This window comes from Zingiber officinale, chromosome 11A, assembly GCF_018446385.1.
Source record: "Zingiber officinale cultivar Zhangliang chromosome 11A, Zo_v1.1, whole genome shotgun sequence".
NCBI lineage: Eukaryota > Viridiplantae > Streptophyta > Magnoliopsida > Zingiberales > Zingiberaceae > Zingiber > Zingiber officinale.
In genome coordinates, this window is record NC_056006.1 from 94,926,811 (window position 1) to 94,937,504 (window position 10,694).

General features: G+C 36.6%; 1 pseudogene; it reads left to right on the top strand.

Moving 5' to 3' along the window:
- The first annotated feature begins 6,500 nt into the window (after positions 1-6,500).
- On the top strand, positions 6,501-10,035 carry LOC122031615 (annotated as a pseudogene).
- Positions 10,036-10,694: the final 659 nt, after the last annotated feature.

The window sequence follows — 10,694 nt, forward strand, 5'->3', positions numbered from 1 at the left end:
CGTATTTAAGGCGTCCAATTTTGTTTGTTTTTTTTAATAAATAAATTTTTGGGACGAATCTCTGGATTCGTCCCAAAATTTGGGACGAATCTCTGGATTCGTCCCAAACTTTGGGACGAATCCAGGATTCGTCCCAAAACTGAAAATATTTTTAAAAAATAAAATCAAACACCTAAGGCTTAAATATGGACCTAGAGACATCAGAATTTGATGAAACAAGTTTCTATGCGTCCGTATCATTGAGCTGATCGTAAATACATTTTCATCCATAATTTTTAATTAATATTTTCAGTGATTTGAATTTTTAACACCAAATTAGGTCAAATTGGGGTTTAAAAATTCCAAATATATATATATTTGGTAAAAAATATTTTTATTGATAGATTTACGATCAGGATAAAGATATGAGCACATAGAAACTTGTTTCATCAAATTCCGATGTCTCTAGGTTCATATTTAAGGCGTCCAATTTTGTTTGTTTTTTTTTTAATAAATAAATTTTTGGGACGAATCTCTGGATTCGTCCCAAAATTTGGGATGAATCCAGGATTCGTCCCAAAACTGAAAATATTTTTAAAAAATATAATCAAACACCTAAGGCCTAAATATGGACCTAGAAACATCAGAATTTGATGAAACAAGTTTCTATGCGTCTGTATCATTGAGCTGATCGTAAATACGTTTTCATCCATAATTTTTAATTAATATTTTCAGTGATTTGAATTTTAAACACCAAATTAGGTTAAATTGGGGTTTAAAAATTCCAAATATATATATATTTGCTAAAAAATATTTTTATTGATAGATTTACGATCAGGATAAAGATAAGAGCACATAGAAACTTGTTTCATCAAATTCCGATATCTCTAGGTCCGTATTTAAGGCGTCCAATTTTGTTTGTTTTTTTTAATAAATAAATATTTGGGACGAATCTCTGGATTCGTCCCAAAATTTGGGACGAATTCCTGGATTCGTCCCAAAATTTGGGACGAATCCAAGATTCGTCCCAAAACTGGAAATATTTTTAAATAAATAAAATCAAACACCTAAGGCCTAAATATGGACCTAGAGACATCGGAATTTGATGAAATAAGTTTCTATGCATTCGTATCGTAGAGCTGATCCTAAATACGTCATCATCCATAATTTTTAATTAATATTTTCAGTGATTTGAATTTTTAACACCCAATTAGGTCAAATTGGGATTAAAAAATTCTAAAAATAAATATATTTGGTCAAAAATATTTTTATTGATAGATTTACGATCAGGATAAAGATACGAGCACATAGAAACTTGTTTCATCAAATTCCGATGTCTCTAGGTCCGTATTTAAGGCGTCCAATTTTGTTTTGTTTTTTTTTAAATAATTAAATTTTTGGGACGAATTCCTGGATTCGTCCCAAAACTGAAAATATTTTTAAATAAATAAAATCAACACCTAAGGCTTAAATATGGACCTAGAGACATCGAAATTTGATGAAACAAGTTTCTATGCGTTTGTATCATTGAGGTGATCGTAAATACGCCATCATCCATAATTTTTAATTAATATTTTCAGTGATTTAAATTTTTAACACCAAATTAGGTCAAATTGGGATTAAAAAATTCCAAAAATATATATATTTTGTAAAAAATATTTTTATTGATAGATTTACGATCAGGACAATGATGCGAGCATATAGAAACTTGTTTCATCAAATTCCGATGTCTCTAGGTCCGTATTTAAGGCGTCCAATTTTGTTTTATTTTTTTTAAATAATTAAATTTTTTGGACGAATCTCTGGATTCGTCCCAAACTTTAAATTTTTTTTTTTAAAAAAAAATAAATTCGAAAGCACTAAATATGGACCTAGAGATGTCGGAATTCAATGAAACATGTTTCTATGGGTTCCTAATTTTGTATCGATCATAGAAATATCCTAATCCTAAATTTTAACTTAATATTTTGAGTGTAGTGATTTTTTTAACTCGAATATGACCTAATCCAAGGTAAAAAATCACCAAAGTCATTATATTATATTAAAATTAAAGAAGAAAATATTTTTAAGATCACGAGAAAATTAGAAAGTCATAGAAACTTGTTTCACGAAAATCCGACATCTCTAAGCCCATATTTAGTGTCTCCGAATCATTTTTCTATTTTTTTAAATTGTTTATATTTTGGGACGAATTCTGGAATTCGTCCCAGATTTAGGGACGAATTCCTAGATTCGTCCCAAAAAATTGGGACAACAATGGCAACAAAAATATTTTTGTTTATAAGTTAACCCTAAATCTCCTCCCACCCATCTGCCCCTTCACTCATACCTTCACTGCAACTCTTGCGGCGGCTGATTCCTTCCCGATCGGCTGCGGCACAGGTAACCCTCTCCCTTCTCCCCTCTTCCCTCTCCCTTCTCCCACATCTGCCCACTTCTTCTCGCGAGGCCGCGGCTGGCCGCGCGTGGCCACGGCCGCGCCTGGCTGCGACTGGCCGTAGCTAGCGGCAGTTGGCCGCGAGTCGCCGCTGCTAGCACTGATGTCGCAAGATTTGGAATGGTGGAGTACTGATCTGTGAAATTTAGGACTTCATTCTTGTTTGTTAACAAAGAAAAGCACTACAACTCTTGATCACTTAGATGTCAATGACCAATGATTTGTGAAATAGGATTTAGGGCTGTTTTTGGATAAAGATTTGTAGTTCTTCTTGCATATAGATGTGCAGTTTAGGGGTGTGGAAGTAATAAAATCTCAACTACACTAGGGCAAAATTTTGATACTAGGGTTTCGAATCCTAAATGTATGGGGAGCTCCAATATACCATAGGTATAAATTTACCTTTGATTTTCTGTGTACTGATCCTCTTTATCATTACAAATACTTGTAGGATAGTTTTTAGATTGGAATTAATTAATGGAGGGACAAATTACAATAGAGTTGACATGTTTTTTTTTCTTTGATACAAAATTTAAAGGGTGCTCATGATTATTATTACTGTTAAAAAGATTTTCTTTTAAAGAAAATAACAGAAGCGGCCCTATTCTATTTTTTATCTCAAAAACATCCTTATTAAAATATTTTACTTTTCATCTAAAAAATGTCAATTCTGATCCACAATTGCTCTAATATAGAGAGTAATTTTGTTTTTTCCAAATTTTGTTCCATTAAAATATTATTATTTTAATTTAATTACAATTGCTTCAACTCTATTAAAATTGTTAGAATAATACTATAATAATTGATAATGTTGTTTGTGCAGGTCTCAATTTGGCGTGATCTCAGTGTAGTTGAAGACAGCTGTATTTGTTTACCTCTTTTCAGTATTCCTAAGTTCATTAATATGCATTTAATGATCTGTTATAGTTGATTAATTACGTTTCTTCTTTTTGATAAACTGTTCTTTATTGTTTTGTCTTCAATGATAAGATTTATCTCTTTTAATAATGTTTAACTAAATAGCTGAATTCAGGTAAAATGCAGAATGAGTGAAGTTGGATGTATAACAAGAATTCAGGTATAATGCAGAATGAGGAAGAGGAGGAGGAGGAGGATGATAATCACAATGATGACTTTGATTTTTGATGATGGGTAAGTTTTGTTAGCTTATTTAAAGAAATTTCTCATAATTATGTATGATGATTATTTGTCTCATGTTTACTGTTTTACACATTAATCAATGACTTGTTAACTTTTCTAATTTTTATTTTAATTAATATTATCAATTTGTTTTTAATAGGGTTTGTGAGGCGAACTAAAGGTCCGAGAAAAAAAGTAAGTATTAAGTAATATGTTAAACTTTTAATTTTATTTATTTATTTTTTAATTGCTTTTAATTTATTGAAATTTGTTACTACTGCATTATTAGTTCAAATTGCAAATTATGATTAGAGTTTACCTAGCAACCAAGTAACCATGATTACTAAAACACTTGTATCACGAAAAAATTAAGTTTAATTAGTTTGTGTTTTCTTTATTTGAGCTATTTTCATATGTTAGGAAATTTTAAGAATATCTTTCATGCTCTCCATGTCACATGGACATAGAATATTTGTAGCTATTGATTGATATGGTGAAATAGGTATTATTATAACAATTTGATGTGCCATTTATATTAGGTTATATCATATTTACGATACTTTTACTTAGCTTCAAGATACTTCTTATAATTTTATGACATGGATGATTCATATCGTTGGTAAATAGGGCATTTATTTGAATGTTTAAGGAATTTCACAGTTATGTCTTGTTTCAAATCTTTCTTGTTTCATGGGCATATCGTATCATATTTACAATCTTTCTTGTTACACATGATTTGGTTTATTTGTTTGTTGTTATGTAGGCAAAGGAGATTTGAGGGGGTGCAAAGCTTTTGTGGCAGACGAAGATGACTTGATGTATTCTTAGTTTATTTACCTCCTTGGATGGATGATGGACTTATATAACATTAGATTGTTGAACTTTATAATATTTTCTAGAAGCTTGAACAAGATAGATCTTGTAAAATTTGTTGAATTATGAGTTGATCGAGTTCAATTATTACTCCTGTATGTGAAATTAGGATGTGTTGAATGTATATAATATGTTATTTGAATTTGGTGTTTATGTATCTATGGATTGAATTACAGAAAGAAATTTAATCTGGAAAAAAATTTAATATTAGGGACGAATTTGGCGACGAAAACGATTTGTTCCCATTCTATCGTAATCCTTGATAATTTTGCGACAATTTTTTTTTCGTCCCAGAATTTGGGACGAATATGTGGATTCGTTCCAGAATTTGGGACGAATTCACAAAATTCGTCCCAGATTCTGGAACGAATTTTGGGACAAAAATTTATTTATTAATTAAATTAGTATTTTTGTCCCCAAATTCGTCGCAAATGATTATGAAAATTATCATTGCCAATTTTGCAACAAATTTATTATTCGTTGCAAAATTAGGGACAAATTTGGCAACAAAAAAAAAATTTGTCACCGAATTCGTCCCCAAATTCGTTGCAATATTAGGGACAAACTTAGCAACAAAAAATAATTTGACACCGAATTCGTCCCCAAATTTGTTGCAAAAATAGGGACAAATTTGGCAACAAAAAATTATTTCCTCCGAACTGAATTCATCCCCAAATTCGTTGCTAAGTTTGCAACAAAAAATTATTCGTTCCTTTTTTGCGACGAATTTGGGGACGAAAATTTTATTCGTCGCCAATTTTGTCCCCAAATTCGTTGCCGAATTTACAACAAACCATAATTCGTTCCAAAAGTTGGCATCAAATATTTTGGGACGAAAATATTTTTGTCCCTGATTTCGTCCCAAAAAATTTTGTAACGAATTTTTTTTTAAAAATTTGTCCCAAAATTTATCCCAGAATATCTTATTTTTTGTAGTGGCTGATGATGCTAACTCAACACAACTATTGAATTTTCTAACCCAGCGTTATAGTCATTCTGATTCCTCTAACCCAACATATAATGGTGCTGATCATTCTAACCCAACACCACAGTAGGACTGAATTTTCTAATCCAACACCATGTTTTGATTTTTCCAATCCAGTAATATAGTGGTGTTAATAATTTTAATTCAGCACCTGATACCGAACTTTCTAACATAGTACTTCTCATTCCAATCCAATACTACCATCTTTCTTATCATTCCGACCTAGCTTGTGTGTCAGTTAATACAATATCATAATTTTATATAAGTGTCCCACAATATCTTATACTCTCCTCTTTCACTCTAGGCTCTAGTTTAATTAGGATGGTAAAAGATGATTTATTCATCCACACTACTCCTGTCAACCTATCACAAGATTGTCACAAGACTAACACGAAAAAGATAAATCATGGATGACTATAAATTTTTAAAATAATAACTATTCAAATATTCTAGTTAAACTATCCAAATGCCCTCCACTATCTGCCCTAGAGTATGTAACAGGGAGGTATTAGAAATGATATTTTGGCCAGCCGAGCGGCGTAGGCGAGGATGATTTATCCTTTTATTATTATTATTAAATTTAAAATTAGTTTGGGAAGACTACAGTCAATTTTAATTGGATTTCAACCATGATCCCACATATAAATTTAGATTTCAACCATGATCCCACGTATAAATCCAGAGAAGTCATAATTTATATGGCGGATCGCAGTCAAAATTAGATTTTCTCTGTATTTACCTTCTCACCTAGGTTATTATCTGCCACTTGCTTGATACCATACAATTTTCCTATCATTCTAGCTCAATCCAAAATTATAATTTTAGTCAGATTCTGAGCCGTCATCCCAGAGAAATTAGAGAAAGAAATTAGAGATTGTGGATCGACGATCTAGTAGTAAAAGATAAATAAGCTCGTCTTCAGCTGTTTCATCAATTCGTCTCAGGATTAATATGATGAAGATAAATTACAGATGACTATTAATCTTTGAAATAATGAATAATATATAAAAATAATATTTATTTTAATTTTATCGGGATTGATAAATTTCACGATGACAATACGCATCATGCGCTAGCAATTAATAAACCCGAGGAGTCTTGCGGAACGACGATCTGGAGAAGGCTGGTTGCCAAGCCCAAAAATTAGTGTTCAGCGTAGAAACGAGAACGAAGAGGAGAAGACCCGACGAGGGACGAGATCGTGATCGGGTGCTGCGACTACGAGCACTGATAAGAGCGTCGCCGGGCATCCTCCCGTCTTCCCCGCTACAAAAGCTCGGAACCTTCAAGAACCCTTCCACCTCCAACACTGCCGCTTCTTCCGCCGACGCCTCCCGCTCGCCTTCGCCCCTTGAGGCCTTCGCTTCCGATCCCATCTTCTCCGCCTTCCTCTCCCCCGAGTTTGATTCTGACCGCTTCTCTTCCCAGGCCCTCAGCTCCGGTTCCGTTGCCGCCCTGGCTGAGTCCCTCCAGGACGCCATTCGCCTCATTCAGAGTCATCTCCGAATGGAGGTGCTGTCCAGCCATCCTGCCTTTCTTTCCCAGCTCGCCTCCCTCCGCTCCTCTGAGTCTTCCCTCGCATCCGTCCGCTCTGGTGTCGAGTCCCTTCACTCTTCAGTCCTCACTCCGCCGCTCCCGTCTCGATCTCGCCGAGCCTCGCCAGGTGGTTCGTTCCCACACTATCCAGCTATCCAACCTCCACGCCTCTGCCGATATCCTCGCTTCCGCTGCTCGACTCCTCCGCTTCTCACGTTCTCACGCAAGCTGCGAGATCTCGTCTCATCAGGCCCTCCCGAGTCCCGACCGTCTTGACCTCTCCAAACCCGCCGAGATGCATCACGAGATCGAGCTCCTCTACCAGGAGCGCGGCCTTTCTGGTATCTCTGTTGTCGAGGACGAGATCCGTTGGCTCTCGGGGATAGGGACTCGCTTGAGGACTGAGGCTATGAAGACCGTCGAGAGAGGCATGGATGAGTCCAACCAGAACGACATTTGGTGTGATCTTCAGGACCAGTGTTCTGCAACCTTGGTGAGCTTAGATCTGCTGTCGATACCATTGTCAGCAAATACAAGGGTATCGGGTTCAAGAGCATAGGAGCAGCGCTCGACATGAAGGCGATCTCAACATCATCGGCAGGTTTTGGTCCTGGTGGGGTTTTTGGTCCTGGTGTGGTTCAAAGGAGCGGGACACCACAGATTGGTGGACGGAAGAGGGCTACAGATGCCCTTTGGGAAAGGATGGGGAAATGCATGGACGAACTTCACAAGGTCGTGACTGCGGTATGACATCTACAGACCGTGCTATCAAAGAAGAGGGTGCCATTTAAGCAGGTCCTATTCCTCAATGAGGTCTGGCAGGTGAGTAATTTGTTTGACATATCAGACTACTTCGACGAGACTTTGATTCAGAAACTGGTTTTTTCTTTGTTGCATTTTTTATCTGCGCTTTTGGAACCATGAAGTTATCATAGGAGAGAAAATTTCTAGAAGATTTTCCCAGTGCATTATGGTTGCTGCAAAATTCCGTCTGTAATAAATTCTGTTTCTTAGGTTTCTTTCAGCTAGTATATGCTTTTATAAACGCAAATTCTTTTTTCCTTGCATAATCTATGTTGCTTTCTGTGTGCTTTAATGAAATTCATAATTGTTTCACAATCTACTTTCACATTTGTTTCATCAAATCGAACAGCTTAAATGTACATTTTACTCTGTTTAGTGGTCTGATCCTTTCAACTAGGTTGATGAAACTGTTAGTGGGAGATTGAGCTTGCAGAAGACAGATCAACCTGATGGGTGGTTGGAATTGGAGGAAAGGATCCTGCTTTGCGGTCTATACTTCCATATCTCATTGATTTAGTTGCAAATTATGCAGAGTTAGGATACATAACATGCAGTTGAAGTGGGATATTGAGTTATGGAAAATGATCAACCAAATGGGTGGTGGGAATCGGAGGTAAGGAACCTATCTTGCGAGTAGCGGCCTCCATATCTCATTAATTTAGTTGTAAATTACATAGAGTTAGGCTACATTAACATGCGGTTGACTATGTTATCTGTGATAAATCTGTTTCCCTTGGTATATTCTGTTATCTCAGTGAAGATAGAAATTAATATAAAGGTCGTGTTATTGTAGCAATTGGCCACAAGAATCAACATATCCTTTGTTCTTTTGAATTCTACACCATGTTATGTGATCCGGCGGTAAGGACAGGGGACCCCTTTTGAGGGGAGTCAACGCCACGTGGAAGTCGAAAGACAACATGGTCAGCATGAGGTCCATCCAATCGGGGGAAGGGCCGGGTCAACTGGCCAATCGGGTCCGGGCGGAATCAAAAACAACCCGACAGGGAGTTGGGTTTCCGACGCTCATGGTGAACAGAGTCGCCAGGCCGAGCGGGTAGCTCGCTCGACCGAGGCTTAAAACATCGATACTGTAAAGGAACAGTTTGAGCCGAGCACCCGTTCGGACCGATACCTATGTCCGGTCGGATCGATGCTTGCTGAGTGGAGGGATGCTCGGCTCGGGGAAAAAGAAGACAAGGGCAGAGGGAACATTGGGGAACATCTTTTTCTGACAGCGGACATGTTCGACGACCAGGCCATACGCAGAATCGTACGACGGAAGGTTCTGCTGTCCCATCAGAGAGGTGATCAGACTGTAACAATATGGTGTCAGGCATGTTTCTCTGACAAGCCCATACTACGGTATGGGAAACGACACGTGTACACCTTGGTAAGTGTGCACAAGCCTCCCCACAGCTCTATATAAGAGCCCTCATACTTCGACGAAGGTAGGCAATCACGCGCTCTCGCATCTACGAAGCCACTTCATAGTTTCTTCTTGCCTGACTTGAGCGTCAGAGGGTCGTCGCCGGGAACTCCTTCCCGGCCCGACTTCCTTGCAGGTTCGCCGGAGATACATACGGCCGGTCGGAGATCCACGTCATCAGTTCGGAGAGCGCCACGCGCCCAGCGTCCGTTGATTCAGCGTTTGGACAGGATCATTATGGATTATTCTTTTTAACTTAATTTTGTTTTTGTTGATGTTTTGATGCACTTTATTGTTTAAACTTTTGTTTCTTATTTCACTTTTCTGGACCTGGTACAGGATGGTGATCCTCCATTAACAGAACGGGTCTGGGAAGCACTTGTAAACACTTTAGCTCGTCAAATTAAGTCTGCTTTCACGGCATCTGGTTTTGCCAAAGAAGCATTTACACATGGGTACCCAAAGTTGTTCTCTATGATTGAGAATCTTCTTGAAAGAATTTCACATGACACTAATGTGATGGGGGTTCTACCTGCTCTGAAGCCAGAAGGAAAGGAACAACTGGTTGCTGCCATTAACATATTCCAAACAGCATTTCTTATGTTATGCGTAAATCATCTTTCGGATAATGTAAGTAGCATATTTATAGTATCTAATCGTGGAAGCATTCCATCAAAAGAGCAGATCTCTATAATTATATTGTGTATCCAAGAAGAGATTGAAGTTGTGAGAATGCATGGGCACCTTATCCTCCTTGTTTTGTATGAAATTGGCAAAGTTCTTCTCTTGTTAGCAAAGAAGGCTGAGAACCAGGTAAATAATTTTCAACAATAGCTAACACACCTATTTGGATTTTCCTATTCATTGATGCTTTTGCTCAATTTCACAAATCTTGGTTGGTTACTTGTTATGCTTGTGTTACTATATAGAATTTGTACCTTGGAATGTGCATCCAATTTTAGTCTCCAAAAGATTCTAAGAACTACCTGGTTAGAGTTTTCAATTTCATTTGCAAATTCGATTTGATTTCCTGTTATTGTTTTGGTTTCTCCTTTGTAGATGTATTCTTTTGCTTTGTTCTTAAGGATTGAGAAATTATGAAGGAAACATAAGGATTTTATGATTTGTATTTCTTCCGAGTCTCTTCCTGTTTTTCCTTGACTAGCTTAACAGCCAATAGATCATTTGCAATTAGAAGCAGTTCCAAAAGTTGGTTTGGGTTGGTACTATGTTCAAAGATGACCAATCAATTCAATTAGAGTTGAAGGTTTATAGGGAATAGGGAAATGAAAGGAATATTAGGTAATGCAATAAAAAATGATTTTATTGATTTGAAAATTTCTAGTGATATGACCTTTATAAAAGTTAAATTGAAGAATAAGATCTATGTGATCATGAGTAGTTGGTGTAAAAATTGAAGAATAAGATCTATGTGATCATGAGTAGTTGGTGTAAAAATTGAGACGAGGAATATATGAGAAATAAAGAGTACAAAGCACGACTGAGAATCT